General features: G+C 40.9%; 1 protein-coding gene and 1 long non-coding RNA gene across 7 annotated transcripts in view; one reads left to right on the top strand and one right to left on the bottom strand.

Annotated features, from left to right (window-relative positions):
* The window catches only part of TTLL7 (tubulin tyrosine ligase like 7), a 65,551-nt gene extending 60,127 nt beyond the window's left edge, over positions 1-5,424 (bottom strand). For 5 of the 6 annotated variants that reach the window (XR_010651686.2, XM_071810499.1, XM_065842488.2 and 2 more), the window contains exons 1-2: positions 5,312-5,424; positions 3,687-3,810 (exon numbers count right to left, since the gene is read on the bottom strand). The gene's annotated coding sequence lies outside the window, so the exon portion shown is untranslated. Of the gene's footprint in view, positions 1-3,686; positions 3,811-4,490; positions 4,730-5,311 lie in introns of all 6 variants that reach the window. The other variant, XM_071810498.1, reaches the window with a different exon arrangement.
* Positions 5,425-5,500: 76 nt separating this feature from the next.
* Positions 5,501-16,156, top strand: LOC139828316 (uncharacterized). Its single transcript, XR_011739803.1, has 2 exons — positions 5,501-5,589; positions 15,759-16,156. It is a non-coding gene; the product is annotated as an uncharacterized lncRNA (long non-coding RNA).
* Positions 16,157-24,771: the final 8,615 nt, after the last annotated feature.

Genomic DNA, 24,771 nt, shown 5'->3' with positions numbered 1-24,771 from the left:
TACCTAGAGGCAGGGGAAAGTAACATATGGGCTTTTTTGAGTGACTGCTTGGGGTCATTAACTGCATCATTTCTGAGCTGGTAGCCAGAATTTCAAACCTAACTCTGGATTACTCCCTTACTTTTCATCTATTTCTTCACATATCGATGCTGCTCTCACTCAGTTTCCTAGAAGATTCCCAGCTCTACTGAAGACCTTGTAACAGTTCAAACCAGCACTGATTCCTGTGTTTCATGCAGTAACACTTTATTTCACATACTGAATATATCCTCTCCATCCTCAGAAACATTCTTTTCAGAAAATGCTTCCATTTTTAAAACGGTACAAAATGTACCCAAGTCATGTTTTCATATCACTTGTGTCCATTTTTAAGCAAAAAAAAAAAAAAAAAAAAATCTTTCATTCAAATTAATGCCTAATTGTTAATTCTCACTAGTAATTTGTAGTCTAAGACTTCAGGTTGACATAAAGATAAAAAGTTAAGATACTATTATATCCCTCTAAGAAAAAAACACATGAAATGAAATGAAATGTAATAAAATAGGGTGGTTTCTCCTGGGTGAAATAAATCGCACATCTTTCAGATCGTTTCCATTAATAATTCATCTAATGTGCTTTAGTGCTTTTCTCCCACCCCCCACCCAACCAAGATAAGCTTGGAAAGATAAAACAATATAACAAATTCACAGAAATTTCATGTTTAATGAACACTAAACACACAACAATCACCCACAAAAGCAAAGAAAATGCAGACTTCCACCACAGAGTGCTATTCTATATTTTTCAAGAAAAGTCCATCCTGAGCAAGCAAATATGATCTATTTTCGCATTAAATCTCACAATCTTCTGCCCTGTCAATGCACTCTCTTTTGTGTTCATAAACAGTATCTAGGTCTTTTCCTCTCCACTTGTATGAATTAAGCATCTGATTTCATTTTCTCATGCTATACTCCAATGCTTCCACTGCACCCTATAGGGATATTACTGTGCTGGTTTTCAAGTGCTAAAAATAAAACAAACACATGTCAACCCAAGGACAAAGTTGGAAGGAAACATACTTTACTGTAACCAAAGAAGAATATATTTAGCATTTTGCTACTAAGCAAGGATGAAAATAAGCTTGTCAACACATCGCTGTGTCTAACTGTGAAGCTCGCACCCCACTCAATTTGTTCTGTAGCATTTGTTATATATGAGAAGTGGATTTAGTCTTTCTTCCTAAGAGTGACTGTTAGCACTCAGCTGCTACTGCTGGCGAGAAGGGGCTTCCAAACAGCAGTGTAAAGCACTTTCATCCTTTCAGGCAGTCAGTTTTCTATCCATTAACAGTAATGTAGTCATCTAAGGTGCATTTGAGCAATGGTGCATGCTAGACTTGAACCTGGAATCCTTCCAAAACCAAATACAAGCATAAGTGGGCACTGGCATGCCATTTACTCCACAGAAAGTGAAAAGTGAGGCCTAAATCAGAATGTTGCTTTCTTTTGTATTACTTTCATTATTATTGTTAATTTGGGCTCTCCATAAAGCAGTACTGTTCTTGTGTCCCCAGAGATGAATGCTTATTAAAAAAACCCATGTGATTATATTCTTATATATTGTCTTGGAAGCAAAGATATTTTTGAATGAACACCTATATTTTTAACATTCTAAACTATTTGAACAGATATTTTGAACATTGAGAAAATAAATATTACAAATGAATACACTGGTGTTCATTTTGGAGGTCCTGTTTTCTGATTAAAACTGGGACTGAAGGCAAAAACTATTATGCCTGCTTTATCTAGTGCTGTAAAACACAAATCCCAAAATTTGTTCTATTATGTTTGAGTTTGTTTCCTAGTGTATGGAATTCAAGGCAACAGAAGAATGTCAATAAGTATAAATTAATATTTTTTAAACTATTTTGTACAGTTGTATGCACATTTAAGAAAGAAGGCAAGAAAGAACACTGGGAATAAGCAAAAAAACCCCCTAACACTTTAACCCCTGCAGAACCTGTAGGTTCCTGCATCCAGCACCATGAGGAACAGTATCCAGTAGATGGAAACACTATGGAACCTCCTGGTTTGAAAAAGCTTCTGGCTCCAAGAGAGGTGCTACTGTGGAACAGGAAGATTTGTTCCAATACCAAACAGATTCAAAGCTGACTGCTTCAGTATGACACAACATTTTATCTCCTGTATCCCTTCTCAATCACAGATGATTGTCTTACCCACCAGTTTAGTAGGCATCAACAAATTCCATTCTAAATTTAAAATACATTAAGATTTTAAATATTAATGTTTAAAAGGCTCATTGCTTCCAGTAAACTTTAAAGGAAGCTCATAATTTCTGCAAAAAGGAGTACGTGCAAAGCACCATACCGGCAGGGTTTTAGGTAAGCATTAATGGAGTTCTAAAGAGCTTCCTCATGCTTACTAAGGGCCATTTGAATCCTGCTCCCAGGAGTCAAATGGCTCCAATTAACTTCCTAAGTGTGTGGAAAATAAAAGTGAATCTGAGGCTAAATATTCTAAAGTTTACAAGGGAAAACCGAAATCCAGCTAATACCCTCCAATATGTATGCTGTGGTACTTGCAATTAATGACAGTTTGTATATGTCTTTCCAAATAAAACGAATTCCCACTATCTTCCTACAGACTCTAGCCCTCTTTTAGGAAAATACAACTACTCCCTCCTCCCTCAGATGATCACAGAGTCAGTGTGTCAACCCTGCAGGATGGAAATACCTCTTCAAAAAAGTAAAAGACAGGCAAGCATTAACCTTCTTCTTTAGGGACTTATACGAAACCTAGCAGTACAATTCAGTGCCTTTAAGATTTAGGACTGGCCCAAGAATCACAACACTTCAAGGCAGTAACAACCCTCAACACTTTCTGAAGGTTTACAGAAGCCTAGGATCTAAAAAATAAGCATTGTTGATTTCAACAGGCTGTCTTTACACTGATAAAATTACAGCACAGAGTAAAAAAATATTAGTGACTCACAAATAAAAAATTATCTTGCAAAATGTTGTTGTGCTCATTTTTTGAGACAAGACAGAAACTTTTAAAAAGTAGCTGCAAGATAGCTTGGAAAATGTTATCAATTTCTCTACTATTTCAGACATTAAGATTTCATTTCAATTTTCTTGATTTTCTAAGGATTTCAATTCTTAAATTAATAATGTGTTCTCAATTTGTATGCAAAATCTGTCCACAAAAATACCGCATTGAAACAGGGAAGAAAAAAAAGACAGAAAAAAACCCCCACAGAACATTATAAAAATGTGGACGTTCAGGAAATGACTCATTTGCCATATGTATCTTACAGAGATTTTAAAAACTTATAATAAATATACACAGATGGAGATTCAAATCAAGAAACCAAGACTTTCTTGATGTTGAAAATTCAGAGCAAGCACATTCGGCAGTCAGCATTAGTCTGCCACATTTCACCTTCAAAAACACATTTACGGCTTTCACTATCACCATACAGTATTATAAAGAACTTAGAAAAAAACCTCACTATACAAAAGATTGCAAGATAGTTTAGTATCTAACTACTTGTTCACCAGTTCATCTCCTAGTTCTTCAGACTTGTCCATTTAATTCTGTCAGCTTTGGAAGAGCATGGGAACAAACCTTTATTGGATTGCAAACCTAAAATTACTGAAATGATTGTTAGATTACTGGAATAATTACCTAATAACTGCTGACAGGCTTGATCTCCTGGCCTCTTCTAACACTCCCAAATTGGTGGGCAGATCCCTTTGGAAGTATGTGGAATGTATCCAAACCATCAGAAATATAGAAAGGGGGTGTTTTTCTAAAACAAAACAAAAACAAGCAAAAACCACAATCATTGTTCTACACTTTGTTGCATAATATTGACAATATCTATAAATAAAAACACATTCTTTCCTTATGAAAGACATCCCATATTCTGTATGAAATAGCTCACATAATTTTCTGAAACTTTGTAACATTTGTCTTCAAATAATCTGTCTTTAAAAGTAATACACCCATATGTCAGTGTAGACATTATATTTACTCAGGATGTAGGAAAACCCCCGGCATAATAACTGCTTCTGTTATTTTTTGTCCAAAGTAGCATTGACACATATCCTATTTGTATTAAAAGCTACATCCTAGTATTTAAAACAGGGGCAAAAGCTTCTACTGAGGTCAAGTCACTGTATGTTTTGAGATACTCTGTAGAATTCAGGGGACAACCAACTCCCACACAGAAAAGTGCTCCTAGTCTTCTAAGTGTGAAAACAACCAGCAGTATTTCCCTGACTATTATCTAGATAAGTACCAACACCGTGGAACATAAAATTAATGAAGAGGTTTTTTTAAGAAGGAAAAAATATCTAATTGTGGTACTCAAACTGCAAATACTTAAGAAAGACACAAAAGTGATCCATGCTGAGACCTCAAGTCAGTTTCACAGAGCTCAGCAGTAGGCTTACATTCCAGCATCAATTGCTTTTCCCTTTTGCTTACAATTGTGTGTGGTTTCAATAGCGCAAATTCAAAAAGATCCCAGTGATGATGGGCTTTCAACCAAGCACAGAAAGCACAGGGAGATATCTGATTTCCGGAGATTTAACTTGTTCTACATTTTAGCCTCCATTGCGTGTCACTGTCGACTGACGATCCCATTTTAACCTTAACTGGCTCCAAAGGGACCTGACCGTACATGCGATACGACCCGCACAGATTATGGACTTCGCGTGCAAAATCTGGGGCGGGGAGAGAGAAAATTAATGCATTCAGCCTCCTCGTTCCTTACTCCTCACACTGCGCCATGCCCGCACGGGGCTGCCGGCTGCGCTCAGAACTCCCCGTGGGGCCGCTGCCCGCCGGTCCCGCCCGCAGCTCCGCGCTGCCCGCGCCGGCCCCAGCTGAGGGCTGCGGGACCGGGGTCTGGCGCTGCGGACAGAGCCTCACCGCAGCCCGCACGCCCTCGGGCCGGACGCCCGAGAGGCAGCGGGGGCTGGCGGCCCTTCCCCCGCGCTCCCACGCCGCAGCATCGCCCCGAGCCGGCGAGAGACCCCGCTCCAGCACGGTCCGAGGCGGGGCTGCACCCCGGTTGCCCGGCACCCGCAGTCCCCGGGCTGGGCTGGGCTGCCCTTTCCCGCCGCCCCTCCTTGGCAGGCAGCGATGCTGAATCACGACGGGCAGCCGCTCCGCCGCCTCTCCCCGGGGACGGCGCCCCCTCGCCCCCCGCGGACGGGAGCCTGTCCTCCGTAGGCACGGGAGGCGGCGGGGGAGGCGAAGCGGGGGCAGAGAGTGCGAACGCCCCGCTGCACCCTCACCGTTACCTGTCGGGACGGGAAGCAGGAGGTCCCCGAGCACCTCGGTCCTCCCGGACGGCGCGGAGGTCCCGCGGGGCCAGGCCGTGCGGAGCGGGCTGCGCCTCACGGGGGGTGCGAAGGGGCTCTGCCGGGCGGCAGCATCCGGGCGGGCGCCTGCGGAGCCGGGCACTAGCGGGAGGAGGAGCAGGAGGTTACGGGCAGGGAGCTGGGTGAAACCATTCCCCGCGAGGGGACACCGCCCGTGCCGGCCAGGCGGGGCGGGGAGAACGGGCCCTCCCACACAGGTACGTGCGAGGAGAGCGCCTGACGAGAGGCGGGCGGTGTCCGCTGAGCAGGGCAGGGCAGGCGGCTCCGGGAACTGGAGCCAGTCCCGCCGAGCTGTCGGTCTCCCCCCGCCATTCGCGGTGGGAGCGGCCCGCGCTGTCTCCCTGCCCGAGGACGCGAGCAGAGGACCTAGCAACGGCGCGTGCAGCGCCGCGGCGGGCCGGGCCCGCGAGCGGCCGCCGTTAGGCGCGGGTGCGCTCCCCTCCGGGCCGGCCGCAGCCGCGGGCCCCTCAGAGCCGCACCGCCCGGCCGCGGGGCCAGGGCACGGCGGGGCAGCGGCTGACGAAAAGCGCCGCAGGACGCCTGCGGAGGGCTGCTGTGGGCAAAGAGGGGCGCGGGCCGGGGTAGTGCGGATCGGGCTCTCGCCTTAGCCGGGGATCACCGAGCGGGCATCGCCGTGAGGTGCGGGGAGCAGGACCCGGGAGCGGCCGCGGGAGCTGCGGGCTGCAGCGGAGGGTTGCGCCGGCGCAGGTGGCCGGGCCTGCGGCACTGCAGCTGCCGGCAGATGCTCACGGCGCAGTGCCGCTTTGGGGGCCCGTCGTCGTGTGCTGAAATCCCTGAGTCTGAGCTGATTTATATGCGTTTCAGATCATTTCCCCCCCTTCCCAGACCAGTGTGTCTGGTCTCATAACCTCCTATGTGCATACCTGCTGTTGCCCCTCAGCAAGAGGCATCTCAGTCTTTTCTTGAAATACTTTGCATCCCAGCATAAGGCACATGACCTGACCCAATAATTGCATTAAAGATTAAAAACATACACGTTTATCAAATAAAGGCTTTAAAAAATGTTATCCAAAGTATAAAAAACTTTCAAAAATATTTTTGAGAACAATGAATAAAAGCCCAACTGAAATTTAATCCATTATCTCCGTAAATCATGTAGAATCCTGCCTGTTTATTGAGGTTAGGAGCCAGATTCACAAGCAGTGGAAATACCACAGCATTGGATTTATGTTTGCCATGAAACTAGTTGTCATCTTCTATTGACTTATTCTGGTTGCTAATGTTTGGGTTTTCTTCTGTTTTATCAATTAATTAACTTTATTCATACTGTTACATTCTTATAACATGCATTCCTCACCACATTTCATGTCAATTTCAGTCTAACCATTTCTGCACAATCTCTTGGCTAAAATAGGCCGGCCATGAGAATCTCTAAGGTAGTCAGGCATAAATATATTCAGGGGGCTTAAAGTTTTCTTTTTCTTGATGAGAACTGGAACAGAGAAAATCGACTATGTTAAATGATGTGAAGCAAGTCAGTTGCAAATTTAATTGCAACTCGATCAGCATTATATTTTTTGTTTAACATCTTGCAAAGTAAGCTGATATTTTAATAGGAACAGATTGTGGGCTTCTTGTGAATACTAGAATGATTTTTAAGGACAAAAAGTCACATGAAAAATCCTTTGGGGAACCCCAGAGAGATGTCAGACTGTTTTCTCATGTGTGGTATGGGTTTGCAGCTTGTAAAGTTGAAGAATTCCCTTTTATAGATATGGTATTTTTAATTTAATTTGATTTGATTACAGTTTACATCATGTTTTTTACCAATATACAGAAATAATCATTTATTTACCCCTCAAACCTTTGTTAGGCTTATCAAAAGAAGCAGGAGAGGTATAACTTCTGCCTACAAATATGTAATCTCATGAAAAGTCTCATGCTTGTTTGTGTAGGTAAGCATCTGTAGGACCAGATATAAATTTTAATGGAAGAAATCCCATGTTAGAGCAGAGACAGTGTGATCTAAGCTTGTCTCCACATAGGCCTGCTTTATTTTTCTTACAGCTGTGAGAAAACTCTTCCAGGATGCTCATCAGGAAGGGTCTGATTTTCTTTCCGTTAGTCATTTGGAATGCTGCCATGGACTGCAGATGAAACTGTTTACAAGGTTCACGTGCATTGCGTGTTGTCTTGGGGTTGAAGCTTGCTTTGGGCCTACAGCAGACCCTGCCAGCTTCGTTTTAGCTGTATGGCCACATTCTGTACCCTAAACCAGGTCTCTCCACCCCAAAGTCTGAGGCGCACCTTTCTGCTGAGAAAGTTATACAGTGGGAAGGGCAGCAAATCACAAATGAGGGTTTCTAATGAGAGGCTGTACTCAGCAGTTGCTTTATACTTCCCAGGCAACCCCAGAGCTTGGCCACACAGCTGTGCCCCACTCCCAGCTCTGCTCCTGGGAGGCTTTTTCTAGCCACATCCCCTGCAAGGTGCAGCTGACACATCCCCTCCCCAAAGGAGGGCTGATGAAAACAATGCTGGTCTCAGCTGGAAAATCACAACCTATGGCACAGTCTTCCAAAGACCACAGCCTGACCATGCAAATGCTTTTTCTCATCTTCCTCCCTGAGAGGTGAGAGGCTTTAATTTCTTACAGAATGTGCTTTTAGTTTTTGTTTCCCAGAAGCAAAACAGATTTACCCTTTTTCATGTGATCCATGTTCTGGATCACTCTGAAAGTAGATGGTACTTGCTACCTGCATGTTGAAGTGACAGAGCTAACAAAATTTAGTAAGAAACCAAACCAGGGTATTAAATACATGCTTGATTAGGAGCATTAAATAGAATTTTATTTTTAATATTGAACTAGTTTAAATATTGAACACTTGAGATAACAGATGCAACTAGATGATGATTGTAAATAGAATTAGCAATAAGAATATCTTTTGTGACATGAAGGTCAACTTATGAATGTCACAAAAAAAACACAGACAAAACAGAAATCTATGTATTTCAATGAATTCTTTTGGCGGCGGAGAAACACGCAGGTCGACTCAATATGGGTGATAAAGAATAGTTTGATTTATTAGCCCGAACAGCATATACTTATACAGTTCACAATAATTATGCATACCTGTCGCCTACTAATTGGCTTAAGGTCTAACAGTCACATTTGCATGGTCCTCCTACTTGCAGTTACTAGCTATGCTTGTTCTACGTTCCTGTGCTCTTGCTTCTCCAAAGCTGTTTATGAGACTCTGCCAAGGTCGCAGTGTCCTTGCTGATTTTACTGAAACAGTCAGCGGTTCCCACTGCGGCCTAGCCTTGCTACTTATGCTAAGGTCTTCAGAACATGCTCTGCTTGTACAACTGCTCTATAGACCCATGTCCTTTATCTTTAAGCCATTCTCCAACAGGCTTCTTCCTGTTTCTCCATCCAGGGATCCCAGGTACTTTTATGACTTTAAATTGTTATCATAGTAGAAGAACAATGAGGGCAATCAGACCAATCCTGTCTTTCTGAGAAAAGTTGATTTTTTGAAGACAGTTCCTGTTTTACCTTTCCTGTTTTTAGTAACGTGCTTCCTGAATAATTACAAGGACTGTGATGCTATGTATAAGCACGTATCCATCCCAAAGTCGGTAAATATAATTTCTTCAAATAACAAAGAGGATAATTAAATTCTCTAAGGAATGTTGGCCTTTGAACAAAGTCATAAAACAGGCTTTGAAATGCAAACCTATTCCTCCTGTCCAGCCAAGCATCAGTTTAGAGATCTGCAGTAGGATGCACAGTCTGACATGGCCCAGGAAACTTGAAGCTACATTTTGCCTACACTCTTGAGACAGGTTGTGTCTTCGTGCAACAATCAGCATTTGAGAACACCAAAAAAACCCCCAGAGTTTCAAAGCATTGGAAGTAACAGTCATGAAGCTCAAAAGCTTTTAAACAGAAGCAGCATGTAGCTGTACAATAGGAAACCTGGCTATTCCCAGTGTGTTTTGTTCTGTTCGCATGACATTCCTCTTGGAATATATAAGTAGTTACTTACGCTTTTTTTTAACAGGTGAATTTTCCCACTTGCTATAAAACTATGTCCAAACAGACTCTGTGCAGTCAAAACCCACCCATTTCTGAGCATCTGGCTAGAAAATAGTACCACTGAAGAAATAACGTTCAGCTTAAGCTCCTTCCCTATACTTTATACCCCCTCAGGATTCTCACTATGAGACTTCTCAGCCCAGGCATATTTTTTTCTTCAAAGAGCAACACCCAGTTCCTTTATAACAAGCCATCTGCTCATTGTGTTAGCAAACCTCATGCAACAACTTCCAGCAGCACCGACACCTGTGACCAGGGAATGGTGTTTCAGGCAGATACTGCCAGACTGCTACAGCTTCTTAGCTCCTCCTCTCTAATCTTCAGAGGACTGTCTGGGATTATCTCCTGGAAATCAACTGCCCAGCAAGATGGCTTGTTATTTCTTTTATATATCAGCAAACATGTGCTTGATTGAGTTCATTGCTGCTGTAAACATCTTTTATCATACCAATCAATGTGAATTTACAAGCTGTAGCACTATGATATTGACATAATGTAGCATTTAATGTACAATAACTTTTTATAGTCCTCACCACTCCAGACATGCCCTGGGTGAAATTCAGTACTGATGTAAACAGATACCGTAACACCAAGGGTATCCATAGGCTACAGTCAATTACACTCAAACTTGATGGGGCCCCTTAGGTTCAGGCATGGTTTTGAACAGCTTTAAGGTATGAGCACATCTATTTTTAACCACACAAAATATCATTTCAGACTGTCTTTATCTGTTTAGTAATCAAAGCTTGGAGGTTCCTTTACAAATAATCTCTTCAAGTTCCCATCTGTTGTCTGCCCTGTTTAAGAAAAAGGGAGTCCCAGAACTTCAGCAGTTTGAAGAGGCATTTATTTTTGTTGAGCAGCCATCAACCAGTTAAAAAAAAAGAAATATATATGTAATAATATTTTTTTCCCACTGTAGGAAGACTGTAAGATCGAAGGAGACATAAGTTGAAAGAAAGTGGAAATTCATAGCTCCTGGTCAACTAAGTTAATGTGGTCAATCCAGGAAATAAAAGGTCTTCATAAATATTCACAAATTGGGGCAAGATCATACAGTGTTATTAAAGGCTACCTACACTATTGCTGGCCTTCAGGTCCAAGTAAAGGGGTGTGAACAGCTCCTCCTTTGCAGGTAGACACAGAAATTGAATCATTATTTAAGCAACAGAGTCAGGAATCACCCAGAAGAAAAATGAGAAATGAGAGAGATTTCTGCCCCAGGAAAGTTGTGCTGTTTCTCGTGTAGTTAGTGTGTCCTTTCACAGTGTAAAAGTTCTTTGTATCCCTTCAATCCACACCTTAGCAGGTGGAACTGAAAATTGTTTCATACAGGTTTATTGAAATATGTCTGAAGTGAACAGTTCTTTAGCTTGATGTATTACAAGATGAAAACTATTGTTCATTAGATTGTATTAGTATCACCATAATCCCTTGTAAAAAAGATAATTTGTACCCAAGCTTTATGACCTAATGAAGCTCTAAATCTTTTGAAGATATTGATTCAATTGACAGAGAAACATCTGCACTTATTTTCATTATTAGGGTGTCTTGATGTATCTTAAGTTTGAGCCGGGAGAAAAAGAATTAAATCCTTTTGCATATAATATTACAATTTGTTTGGATTTCATTAATGTGCTCACTGTTTCTACACTTCAATTTCAAAAGAAATCCTAGGTTAAATGAAGACCTCTTTCTTTGGGCGTACTGCTGTACTTTAAAGCAGTTTCCAGCTGCCTGGCTAACAAGTTTGGAATTGTTGAAGAAAACACTTTAATACAACTGTAAATTAATTTTGTAGTGGTGACAAATGCTTTTTAATGACAATGACAAGACTATAGAATCCTTTTTGTTTTGGGCCTCTTTGGTTTTGGTTTTTTGTTTGTTTTTTTTTGTTTGTTTGTTTGTTTTTTCTACACACATACTTCATTTTTTTCACCTATAAACCAGAAATAATACTTAAAGCCTTCTTTATAAGGGCATGTTAGATCTGTCAGTACCATGCGGCACACTGGAAGTATTTCCATGCTCACAGTCATTTCATTACCAGATCGGTGATGAGAGAAACTGACATAGTGAAATGACAACAGAATCAATACTGCCTGCCTTCTCCAGGGCAGCGAGATATAGAAATTTCACTGATAGTGGAAAAAATCTTCCTAGCACCAGTACTGGAAGATGCACAGGGCTGCAAAATGCAAAAACATCCAATTACGTGTACTGAATTCAAGTTCATCAGTGCTGACTTGCTTATACATAGAGTCAGATGCTTGGGTGCCTCTACACTGCACTCAGTGTCCTGGGGTGCCTGTTAGCCTGGTGAGGTGGGCAGCAGGTCAGCACACATCACCCTTCACCCACACAAATCAAAATGTCACAGTAGAAGATATAAGAGGGACAGACATGGCAAGATATTTCTTGAGAGAGACAGTAGAAGTTATTGCAGTGGGGACAAGGACTAGCCATTAGCATTTATAGGAATAGCTAAGTCTAGAAATATGGTAGCCTCTTTTGCAACATGCAGTAAATACTATGAAACCCAAGCTTGTACCATACAGGAAGAAGGCAGGATCAGTATCTATTTGAATGAGATAACTTCACATGCAAGACATACAGAACACAAAGCACTGAAGGGAAGCTCTCGTCAGATCCAGGCTATGGGCAGCTGTCTGAGTCTTCTGCAAACTAAATAAGCCTCTAAGAGTTCAGGTTTATATTACAAAGATGCAACACATCAGGAAGCAGCAAGAGCAGGGCTGCTTGCTAAAAGAATATAAGCCAAGAGAGATCCCACAGCCACAGGGACCAGCCCTGCCCTGTACCTAGACAAGGCAAGCAAGACAAACCTGGAAATGGTGCACAGACTCAACTGAGAGCCTATATCACAGGCAGCATCATGGTGATGGGGCAGATCCAAGGTCAAGCCAGTCCACAGGCAAGGATAAGGTACAGGCAAATCCATAGCAATGAATGAGGACTGATACCAGACTAGGAAACCATCCCATGGGCTGAGGACCAGCAGGGGACAGACTAGGACTGCACAGGAGATCAGCACTCTTCAGCACAACTTACAAGAACTGAGGACTGAACTTAAATAGAGTTCCTGAGCCCATGGTGTGGAGGAGGCTCCAGGTGATGCTGGTCAGGGACATTAAGGCTTATTAGTGCCCTCAGTGCCCTGATTACAAAAGGATTCAGAGGAACTTAGAATTTGAGTGTTTTTCCTTTGAAATTCTTCAGTACAGATTGTAGGATTTTTCATTTTGTGCTATCTTTCACAAAGACTGTTTTTACTGCATATCTCATATGAACTTAGTATTTGTCTGGATAGGTACATGGAGTTTAATTCAGACTGTAGAAGAAACATCCCCGTTCAGCAATAGAGTTTTGTTTACCTAACCCTTTCAATTAAATCTTGCTTGTTATTTACAACAGGAATATCGGGTTCTAGAAAAGATAAACAATATAGGGCTTAACTCACAGGAGAACTAAGAATACCACAATATAGGTAATATTTTCTACAGGCTGAGTAATGTCTATTTGCTCTTGTCCTGTTATATTTAGAGATGGAAAATTGGTCTTTATTGTGTAGCATTCACCAACAGGAGCTATTAACAGAGATTATAAAGTAAACTGACAAGTATGAAGGAAGGACGTGTAAAATAGCACACTATGAAATGATCTCACTGAGTTCACGTGGATTTCCAATGCAAAAATATATCTCGTGTCTTCAAAGTTGTTTTATCCCTGCTTAAGTTAATAAGTAGGATGCAAATGTAGAAAGGATAGCCTGATGAGAACTCTCATTTCTTTAGAGCATCGTGCTTCTGTTTCAAAATAAGATTTTTTCAGCTGATGATCCAGAGCAGACAGTGGCAGATTATGGGTTTGCTACTCTCCAAGTCCTGTCCCACCCCTATGTTGGACTAAAAATCTGTTGCAACAAAGTTTGTAGGAGAGAAATGACTTGGTACAACTTCACATTTTATAAAAAGTGTAGCAGAATCAGCAGGTCCGTGAGAGCTTTATGAGATTTTACCTTTCAAAGTTTAAACCACAGTTACACAAGATTTGAATTCACACTCCATTTAATGGTTCTGCATTTTTCTCTGTTCTGGCTCAATTGTATATTGCGGTTACTTTGCTCTCATTGAAAAGACTGCATAAGACTTCAGATTATATGATTTTGGATTACATAGACAAGAATTGCTTTAATTTTCTATTTTTCTCAGAAAAAAAGAATAGAAGAATGACATTTAGAGGACTCAAACAAGAGTTCCAAATAACTTAATGTTCATTTGTGAGATTCAGTCAGTCTAATGAAGTTATCCCTTCAGGCTTTTTTTCATCATTTAATCACAAACCACATGTTTTATACATTAAATAATATACATTGTGCCATAAGTTTTTTATAGCTTAAGTTTAAGAATTGTATTTCTATGTCAAGTACAAGTTACAGAGCTATGATGATAACAAGAACTAAATGAAGATTTAAATCTTAAATATTACAGACATAAAATAGAAGTCAGGGTGAACTTGTTCATGTATGACCAAGTTCACCTGTCCATGTGTCTTCCACAGATAGCAATTATTTTATAGGCAGCAATGAAAGGCAATAATGTATAGGAAGAATATCACATTTTAAATCCAGAAAAGTAGTAGTAAAATATCATATATAGCAATAATAATAATAATTTTCTGAAGCAACTCATTGTAATGAAACGCTGCCAAGAAAGGAGATAAAGTAGATCAACTTTTAATCTCATGTCTAAAACACTATTTTTAAAAAAGTATTTCTAAAGTAACACAGACCTGCCAGATTTTTGCTTTTGTTTGTTTTGTTTTGTGTTTTCATTCTTCAGAATTGTGTATAAGAGCCTGTTTCCTATCAGTAAGAAAAAGCTTTGAAATATTTATCAGCTAGATAATATTTAACTCCTCTATTTATCATGTGTAATTGGCAGCTTATATTGCAAAGGGTAATATTTTCACTCTTTTTTGGATTTCCCCAGTATTTTTAATTAGCCTTCTAATTGTCTTTTCACCTTTCTAAAGCTATTGTCTCAAAAGGCACAATAAAAACACACCATCAAAATAAAATAAGCACAGTTGTCACTTTTGTATAGTCAAAGTCTTCTTTCTCATATTCTTCTTTCATTATACATAAATACTTAATCAGTAAATATTTATGTCACAACAGAAAGCAATGCAGAAAACAAGAAAAAAAGTTGCTGCCAGAAAACATGTTTATTTTTGCCATATATCACAAATCAAATGCGTGAAGCATTCCCAAAGAAATGTGCAAAATAGGTCTCTGCAAAGGCATCAGTCTCGTTGTGCAGGTACAGGCATGCAGGATCTGTCACTTCCAAAACGACCTAGTTTTTCCTCCAGGTCCCCAGCTTTTTGAAGGCCACATATTGTTCCACTGATGTTTACAGGGGTTGTCCTAAGCAACCAGATAAACCAGAGGGACTTCAAGAGGCCTGTCCTGTCTGTGCCACATTCTATGAAAGCACAAGAGGAGCTTTGCAGAGCACCTTGCCTATGGAGAAACGTGCAGCCTGGGGTTTGAGGATCCTTCGAATTTGGCACAATTCTTTTTTTGTAGCAAAGAAACAAAAGAGTAGTGCGATTATACCTTACATACACATGACTTTTTTTGTTTTGGTTCAGACTATGGATTGTATTTTTTCTGAATATAATAGATAAGATTAACATAATTTACATTTCCTTATGATCTCATGGGATTTTTATGTCCAAGAAGCAATAGTGATGACACTATTCAGTGTTTACAATAAATTATTTCAATTATTGCAGAAAACAGAGACAGCATTCACAATTTGGACCCCATTGTGATGCAGCTGTCCAAACATACATTAAGAGATTGTGTCCAGACCAGAGTTGTTCGACTTGGAACCATCAGGGAGTGAGCAGAGAGCTCCACACAGGGAGCAGACACACAGCCAGGGAGGAACCTGCACCACACGTGCATTGCTGAGATTGGAACAAATCACAGGTTCTCCTAGTCATAAGCAGCACTTTTTCCCTCCAAATGAAATAGGTCACCTCCCCTACTATTTTCTGTCTTAGAAGACCATATTGCATATTTTCCTGTTGAATGAGGCAAGTTCAACAAGTTCTCTTCCATAATGACTTTATCTGTTTTCCTTTCTCTGTATGTGTATGTGCTCCAATTCGGGCTCTGTTTTCCTCTCTGTTTATCATTTTCAAACCCTCTTCCCTTCTGTCCAGCACTATTTCATTCCTTTATCAGTCACCACTCTCTCTTCACCACAACAGGTGAAGCTGCCATCCCCGAAGGGTTCAGCTGCTCACCCCACACCTCCTCAGCCTTTCTCGTCCCTTGAAATCCCAGCTGCTGTGGGACCGCTGCTCTCCAACACCACTGAAACCTTCAGAAGCTTCTGACTTCATCTGTCTGTCTTACCCTGAGACACATGGATTAAAAAACACTGCACAAATGATAAGTGTTGGCATTGATTGTATTATCAATGTCTGGATGTTAAAGGATCATTATACAAAACAGTTAAGCTGCCCCTTCGAACAGGTAGTGGATACAAAGGAAATATCCCTTCCCTGTCCTCCATAGGGAAAGTGCTTTAAACCGGAGGAGAACAACATAACCTGCATTTGTCATTCCTAAGAAATTATAAGAATAAATTATTTACCCAGGAGAACCATTTCCAACATGTCTTTTGTGCCCATTGAATATACCATGCTATGCTAACCTTGAGGGAATGGATATCTGGCTAATTATACTCGTCTCTGCAATAAACTGGTGGAATGTTATGGCAGAAATGAAATACAGCATGTAAGCAAAATATTTTCTTTAAGATGGTTTGTGAGAAGTAACAACTGCAAAAATAGAAAAATGACCCAGGCCCGGTGTTGCAGATAATATCCTGATGCCACCGATGGCAAAACTTCAATTGAGTATGAAGAAAGCAGCATTCCATTCAAAACTCTACAAAATCACATCTCTCCTCAGCAATGGCTTTGATGGCCTTTGCCTCAGCGTGTGTGCGCTCAGGGAATTAGAAATCTCAGTTGTGGTTTGTCTTTTCAGCAATGACCAGCTAGGGCCTCAGCTGATTTAGACATGCCCACGTCTTTATGTTCAACTCTATTAATGAAAGATCTAATGTCCCTGTTGCTGGAATGGAGCAAGGGATGCTCAACACCACCAAGTGCGCTGCTGAATTTCATTAGCTTTGTGAACTCTTAAAAAAAAATAAAATTAGCAATATTAAGAAGTAAAACTAGGAGGAACAAAATAAAATTATGTTTAAATCTGAGGATACTTTTTATTGTGATAAAAATAGAAGGGAATATTTCTGAGGAGAGAGATCAAGGGACAAAAAAGCAGCTGTCTCAAGTGATCTATACATAAAATCTCATTACCTCCAAGTTAAAATGTTGCACCAGGACATAACATAAAGCATAGACATTATCTGTAACAGGGTCAGACTTCTATACATCCTCTATTAGAGACCTTGATTGATTGTCTTCACCAGAAATTATTTAAAAGGAATCACAGCATTGGAAACGAGAAATACCTGAGGGTAATTTTCATATGTAGACATTTATTGGTTAATATATTACTTGGGAATGGGTCTACCCTTTGCACAAAATTAAATGAATGGGGTTCTTTCATGTAAATGTAGTTACTAAAATGGTAATACGTGATGCTAATTAAAAAGCTCTGCCTTTCACATTCCTGTGGGGAAAAACAAAAAACAGTATTTCACATGGTTACCATCTTTTAACATGGATTTTAAAAAGATGAAGTTTTACTGGAAGCACTGTATTTTTTTCAACTATTATTAGAAAATGAGCTCAATTTTTCTGATGTGAGTTTAAAATCTGACTAAATGCAATCAATCAAAGATCCCTGTTTCATGAGATTTAAAAAAATCTTGAAAACATTCCGTTTCCCTCAGCTGGTGGATCAGTCACGCATCTATCAAATACACAGAACATCTACTAATATCAAAGCACATTGTGCCAGTGGCTTCTCAGATCCTGAAGTTGAGAAGAAAAAGCTTTGACATTGACATTTGCATTACAACCACTTGAAATAGCCACTTCTTTGTGTTGCCGAGGATTAATGTGTTCTTCTTGGCTAGCACCACAGACACTTCTCCTTCTAGCTTTGTCAAACACCAGCCAAAAATAGATCAACAAATATTAAATCAACTTTCTAAGTTGGTTTCTTGGCTGCTTTTTTTTCAGATGCAAAGTGGCTTTTACTCTTTGTTTTTTGCATGGCTATTTTTTTTTTTCAAATAGATACACATGTATGAATATGATGCTATAGTTTTCTTTGTTTATTATTTCTTATAACAAGAGGTTACTGGTGTCAAAGTTCCTTTAGAGGTTTAGCTTTCTGACTTTTAAGTGTGAGGAAAAGGCACTGCAGAAACACATGACTAAAGAACATCTACTGTAATCCTCTGAGTCTGGAACAAGTCCTCATTCATGGCACTAGTGATAAAAAGAAATCAAAGAAAGAGACTGAGAAGAAATTGGAGCATTTAAAGGCTCAAACTCTGGAAATACCAGAAGCTGCTGGAAAAGAAGGCAAGAACACTTCAATGTACATCTGGAAGTGATAAGTGTTCTTTAAAAGCAAGTCAACCAGAAGGAGGTTTTCCTTCTGAAAACAGCAAGTGCTGGTGCATTTGGCATGTTTAAGAGTTTTCAGCCATCCAGCAAAGGAGGATGTTCTTGAAGCTGTTACAAAAAATTAGGTGTGTTGCATTCTAAATAAAAATGAAGCATATGAAAGTTCTACACTTTGAGCCTGAAGGTTTTTAAATACTTTGAAGTTCATAAGACCAGGGAGACAACTTTATCTGTTACAAGTGTTCCGATAAAACATGGAATTAGCCTGCCTTATGCTAAGATCTAAGATATTTAGATTAATGACAAAAAATAAACACAACCCACAAACACACAAACAAAACCTGCCCGTTTTAGAAAGCCACAGGTTTCTGACAGAAAGGGGAGCAAATAATATAGAACCCTGGGAGAAGCAAACTCTGGATGAGGCAATTCAGAATCTGCCAAGAAGCGGGTACTTGAATAAGTGTTGGACAGGACGGTGCTCTGACACCTTAGATATGACCAAGAGCTCAAAATAGCATAGGACAAAGATACTGCAGACAGAAAAGCATGCAGAGCTTGAAATCATAAGTAAGGAATAACAACACAAATAAAGAGATGGGAGAAGCTGAATGTTAAGCGAAAGCTTGTATTAATTTGGCTGCAAGTGCCAGGGGTCTGAACCATGAACAAACTGCACGTTGCTGATGACCCCTGCCTTGCATGACTGTTTTCTTAAGATATCTGGGATATTTGCAGAAAAAGATGATGTGTGCAGAAGAAATAATAACCATTAGAGCAAATGAGACATGAATTGCCTTCAGTTAGTCATATGTGCACAACTCCTACTATTTCTAGGAACTGTGCTGTAACCCTAAGAGAAAACAAATAGGTTGTAGAAAGGGAAGTGGATAAAATTCCATGTTTAGGAAAGTGATTTTGTTTCTGTTTTAAAAATATGCTTCTGGATACAACTAATAAACCAGAAACAAACAAACAAAACAAAACACAAACTTTGGCTGTTTTTCTGATTTTAGATGGCACTACTAAAGATATTACAGCTGAGAGCTGATAATGCATTAAAAAGCTTGATATGTGACAGTGAGGTATAATTTACAGGACACAGATTTGAGCAGAATACAGTGAAGCTTAGATTTATAGAAGTGACTATTAGTCCTCATAGTTCTTAATTGATTTGGTGCAGAGTACGTGCAAAAGTCTGGTGAATTCTTTCATGTGAACTCTCTCAGGTAGAATTAAAGTGGCCTTCATTTAACAGAGCCTATTTCACTTCCAAGGTGAGTTAGGCTAAATTGAATTAAGGTCATTTTTAATTCTGAAGAAAAATGCATACTGATGCACTTAATATAGCTTGGTCTCCTTTAAATTAACAGCTGTAATTAACTTGGAGATCTCTGTAGACAAAATCTAAAAATAGAAATTATAAAACACCACTATTTTTGGTTTTAATCTGCTTTATTTGGTAGAAGGTAAGCAATTCAGGGTCACAATATAAAGTAAGAACAAACAAACATCAGTATAATATCGATCACCTCTCAGTTATGGTAAGCATGCAGATAATTAAGTCAACTACCCTGAAAGCATTTTACTATATAGTTTTTTAAACCACTATGCATTTGAATAACTTTGACTATACACATAGTATTTCTATTCAAATCTGACAAGACTAGAATCTAATGTCAAACAACTATACCATCAATTTTGATTTAAGTTTCATTCCTTCTACAGTTCATGTGCAGCAATCCAAATACATTGCTGAACTACTAAAAGACAATTAAAATATCTGGAATTATTTTTTGTTGTTTTTTTCTCTACTTGATTCTTGTACACAATCAACTATTTGGAAGTGCTGCAACTCAAGATAATATAAAATATCTTGCTTTTTTTAGACTGAACAATATAGAACAGATTTAAAAAATATGGAACGCATGTAGAAAAGCAAAAGACTTCTCTTGATATGGATAAGGAAACTTTTAAATTGAGCCTGATGGCATCTGGATACACACAAAAGGATCAAAAAGTCAGTTACAGAGGCAAGTAAGTAAGAATTTTCCTTAACAGCAACTAGTTATTCCAGGATCACAAATTTGTAGGCAGTATGCTCTACAAATATGGAATAATCTGCAGAACAGTTACAAGCAACTGAAGGCAGGTGCTGCTTGGCTGATAGCAGGAGACTACACCCCCATCCGGAATGATCACAGGAGATAAAGGCCAAGAACTGAGCGGCTGGACTTGGCCGTGAAGGAAACCTGTAGTTTAACTCTGCAAAAAATGTGTCTGCTCAGCAGGACATTGATCACAAAACAACATCTGCCGCCTCCTGTGAATGAATATTTAGCTGTATCCATAGAAAATTTGACAAACACCATCTTGTCAAGGGACAATACTGATGGCAGGCAAAAACATGGGCCAAATGTACCTGTTTATATAAAATATGTTTAAAACACCAGAAAAAAAAAATGCCTTGCAACTTTATGGCTCTTGAGAGCTTTGTGGTGAAATAAGTGTAGTTAAAAATCAATAAGGAAATATACAAACCCTTCTGTGTTTACATGTTTACTTGAACCAGTGGCTATCTCGGGAAACAACTAATGCTAGGAAAGCAAGGGTGGCAGTGGTGAAGTGTTGGTTGTTGGTGTAAGCTTCCTTTGGACCTTCTTGCTTTAATTGTACCCAGTCATACTGAAGTAAGACCAAGTTACCCTTATTTAAGAGTCCCTCCTTCCTTGAACTAGAACATCCCTCAGAATTATAACAGAGTGTGCAGCAGGCTTCCCTAAGGCTCCAGACTCCTGGATTCACAATCGAAGGACATCAAAAAGCATTTTTTAGGAGATCAGGCAGAGCAAGTTGTTGGCCAAGGTGCTGCAGTTTCACTGCAAACTCAGGTGTTGGTAACCTCAGATACTGTGAAAACGCGATGCTCCTCTCTGTGAGGGTGGGTCCTCAACAGCAATGAATTGGGCATCAGCATATCTGGTCCAAACTGCACAAGGATGCATTTCATCGCTCTCTGTACAGCTAGTGCAGTGAATTGCCATGCTCCAGCTTTCATCCATTCCCTTAGCACATCTACATGATATAATTGATATATTCTTGGCAGGTCTGAAATTATGCTGCAGTGATGAATATTCCTGTTTCTGGGTCAGAAGCTGTAAAATTTGGAAAATAACTTCCATATTCACCAAGAGATACATATGCTTCTTGGCACGTTAGCAACCTGCTAGAAAAACATCCCACGCTGGCAGAGTCGGGGTTAGCTGAGAGCAGGAGATGTGCCAGTAGTCTGGAACAACCTGAAAGGAAGACAAAGAGTTAAATGCCAAATATATCAGTCTGTTTAGGAGCAGCGAAAGAGGCTGTCAGGGGTATTCAGATATGCAGGAATGTGGGATTTGGGGAATAGCAGTCAAATCCAGTATTCAAACCCTGCCATTTACAGACACTGCTGCAGTGGTAAGGCAGGCCGGCCGTATAAAGAGAATTACAACTAAAGCAGGTACATATTCATAACCTGAGTAGAGCCTACATGCTCAGGGTAAGAATTATCAGTATGGGTGGCAAATCCATCCATCTGTGTCTGCCAACCCCTTGCAATGCAGGCACACCTTAAATGCGAGGGAAGAAAATTAAGATGCCTGATTTAAATTTAGTGACCTGTTTCAAATGTGTACTGAAAGCAACTGCTGTAGTTGCTACAGAAATGCCACTATCTCATCTAGAGATTGGAATGATTATGAAGTGAAATGATATGTGGCTCCAGAAGTAATTACCATATGAAAAAGGGATTTCTATTAAAAGCACGTGAGTGCCTTTGATCCAACAGAAATTTATCTTTTCTGTCCTGAAATGACCCTCTCATTTTTGGTTCTGAGTCTACGTAGAGTGAAATATGCAAGTTTCATTGGGAAACTACACATCTGCTACAGAGCTTTAGGCTTTGTCAGAGAAAGATTGGTCTTGCTAGGATATTCCTAATCAATAGTTCACAACAAATATGTAGAAAAATGGATTAAACCCCACTGAGAGTCACTGAAACGACATCATTAAATGCGTATAGTTCAAAAACTGCTGAGCTGACTTTCTTAGAGTATAGCAATTTTTAAAAATCTTATACAGATCAGCAAAACAAATTAAATTTGGATTTTTAGATGGCACCATTACTGAAATATTCTAACATATCCAAACATAACATTTTTCATATTCACATGGTTAGATTTTTTAACCAATTTTGCTGAAAAAAGAAGACAAACTACTCTCGTACACAGTCATATGAGGTGTCACAGCATCAAAGGATTTTACATAAGAAAGTTAAGGCAAACTGAGGATAGGGCTAAAATAAGAGCTGATGCTCTGAATGTTAAATAAATAAATATACATAGTATATATCATGTATATTACATTGGTAAGTTCTGTAATTAATTAATGAATATCAACTTGTTAATATAGCATAAGTTGTGTGACTGGTGTGAATGAGAATGCAAGTGTCCATCCCTAAGTCCTTGTTTCTTTTATCTTCACTTAGACATGTAACACTGGGGTCATGGAAGTGCTTCATTTAATGTTTCACAGCACTGTTGACTTTCATTTGTTATGGTTTTGATTATGAGACTGGGTATAAGCATGTACACAAATGCATCAGTGCTGCACGTGTATTCAGAGCATGTGTTTATCTGAGCAGCCCCGTCATGCATTGCTGCAGTGCTGTGCGTGTACATATAGGTTTTTGCTGGAGTACGTACAATGACCAGCCAGCTCTTGTCCAGCAAATCCCAAAGGGCAGTGATGGCTATTGGACCTTGGTGGAGTCTCACCTACGGAGCTTACGCTGCATTATTTGCTAGTGAAGGGATGAGCTATAATGCCAAGAATATGCTAAAGATGCTGCAGCGTACCTCATTTGTTAGTGATGCTGCTGCCTCTTCTCAAGGATATCAAAATGCCTGTCAGCACCTGGATGAAAATCAGCTGACTCAGATTCAATCTGGCCAAAATGAAAATGTTTAAAACCGGGCTAGCATCTTTACCTATGTGTGATAGTGTCTTCAAACATTTACTCAAATGCTACAGCACCTCAGGTTTCTTTTTTTTTGTCATTGTCTGAGGGATCAAGGTGGTCGATGGCAAAAGTACCCTCATTTTTTCCCAAGCTTAACCTCTCCTGGTGCAGATCTGGCCATTGCAATCTACATGCCCTTCGCTGGCATGTAGAATGAATTACCAGTAAGTCACTGAACCCCTGGTTAAGTGCATGAAAAAAGCAGGGACTCCAGCTTTGGCAAAATGAGATGGGTCTCTTCAACAGTAGCAGCTTCACCACCCCCAATGGCTTGCAGGTTATTTCCTCACTATGTTCAAGACTGGTTTCTGATCTTCAAAGCAATAAAGATCTGGCTTCCCCATAGACATCTTCTTTAACCATAAAAACACAGGTACTCTTCTGAAGCAAGCAGTATCACACAGATCAGGATAATGCAAGTGAAAATGTGAAAACCAAGAGAAAGTCCCTTAACTGTTCATTGGTAGAACCTCAACCTACAAAACATCATGATAATTCAGGTAAGTGTTCCCCAGACTTTGCAGATGGATAATCCAGGCAGGTTGTCTAGGTGGAGCCAAGTGCTGGCCAGATCAGCCCTGTGTTCACACTCAATGTACCCTGCTGCACAGCCTGAGCAGACTGCAAATTTCCCAGAGGTATCTGCTTTAGTGCACATTAGTGTATGTGTACAAAATCCTGTCTTACAGCGGGCATGGTAATTCAGTATTAGGTTGACAGCGTGTACTGCACCAGTAGACAGCACAGGGTGTCAAGAGAGGATTTGGACAGCCGCTGGTGAAAGATGGTAGCCAGGATGGCTGCTGCCAGAGCAATTCCTGCAGCCTTGGGGAAAGAATGCTGCCAGTAGAGGCTGGGTGTCACATAAATTGTCCTGGCAGCAGATACACAGGCTGTGATCCATAAGGCTAGCACTTCTGCTCTCCACTCACCCCACTTTAAGGCACATAAAATAGAGCCTTCTTTTTGATTAGCATTTCCTTCCAGAGCTAAAACACCCAAAGCATTCACACCGTAAACATATATATTTAAAGAGAGCTATCATCGACTTGGAAGTCACAATACGGTAGCTGTAGCTATTTATGACATGAGTGGCAGCAAAAAGGGGGAGGAAAAAAAAAATCTTTCCTGGCAGCTCGCTCCCTTTCTGTATATTTTTTCTATAGTCTGTTGAGCCATGTAAATACGATTTGTGAACAGGCGGCAAATGCGAGTTTCCCCGCGTACGCTGCCGGGTGCAGGCCCGGACGGGACGGCCCGGCCGGCGGCGGCGGCTCTGCGGGGCGGATGTCCCGGGGATGCTCAGGGGGAGGCGGCCGAGCCCCCGGCGCCGGGCGGGCGCAGCCGCAGGGCCGCGGCGCGCTCGGCCTCCCGGGGTCACCTTGGGCACGGCGCGGCTCGCCCCCGCCTCGGTGGCAGCGCTCCGCGGGCGGGAGGGCCCTGGGACGGCGGGCACGGCGCGGGGGCGCTCCCACGCCGCCGCGCTGTGAGGCCGGGCGCCGGCCGGGGGTACGCGGAGGCGGCCCCGCCACAGCGGCAGGCGCGGAGGCCGAGCGCAGCCGGCCCGCCGCTGCCCTCTGTGAGCCGCGGCAGGCGCCGCCCCAG

This window comes from Patagioenas fasciata, chromosome 6 (genome assembly GCF_037038585.1).
Source record: "Patagioenas fasciata isolate bPatFas1 chromosome 6, bPatFas1.hap1, whole genome shotgun sequence".
NCBI classification, from domain to species: domain Eukaryota; kingdom Metazoa; phylum Chordata; class Aves; order Columbiformes; family Columbidae; genus Patagioenas; species Patagioenas fasciata.
Note: the sequence above shows the minus strand (reverse complement) of the source record. Positions and strands in the feature narration are given on the sequence as shown.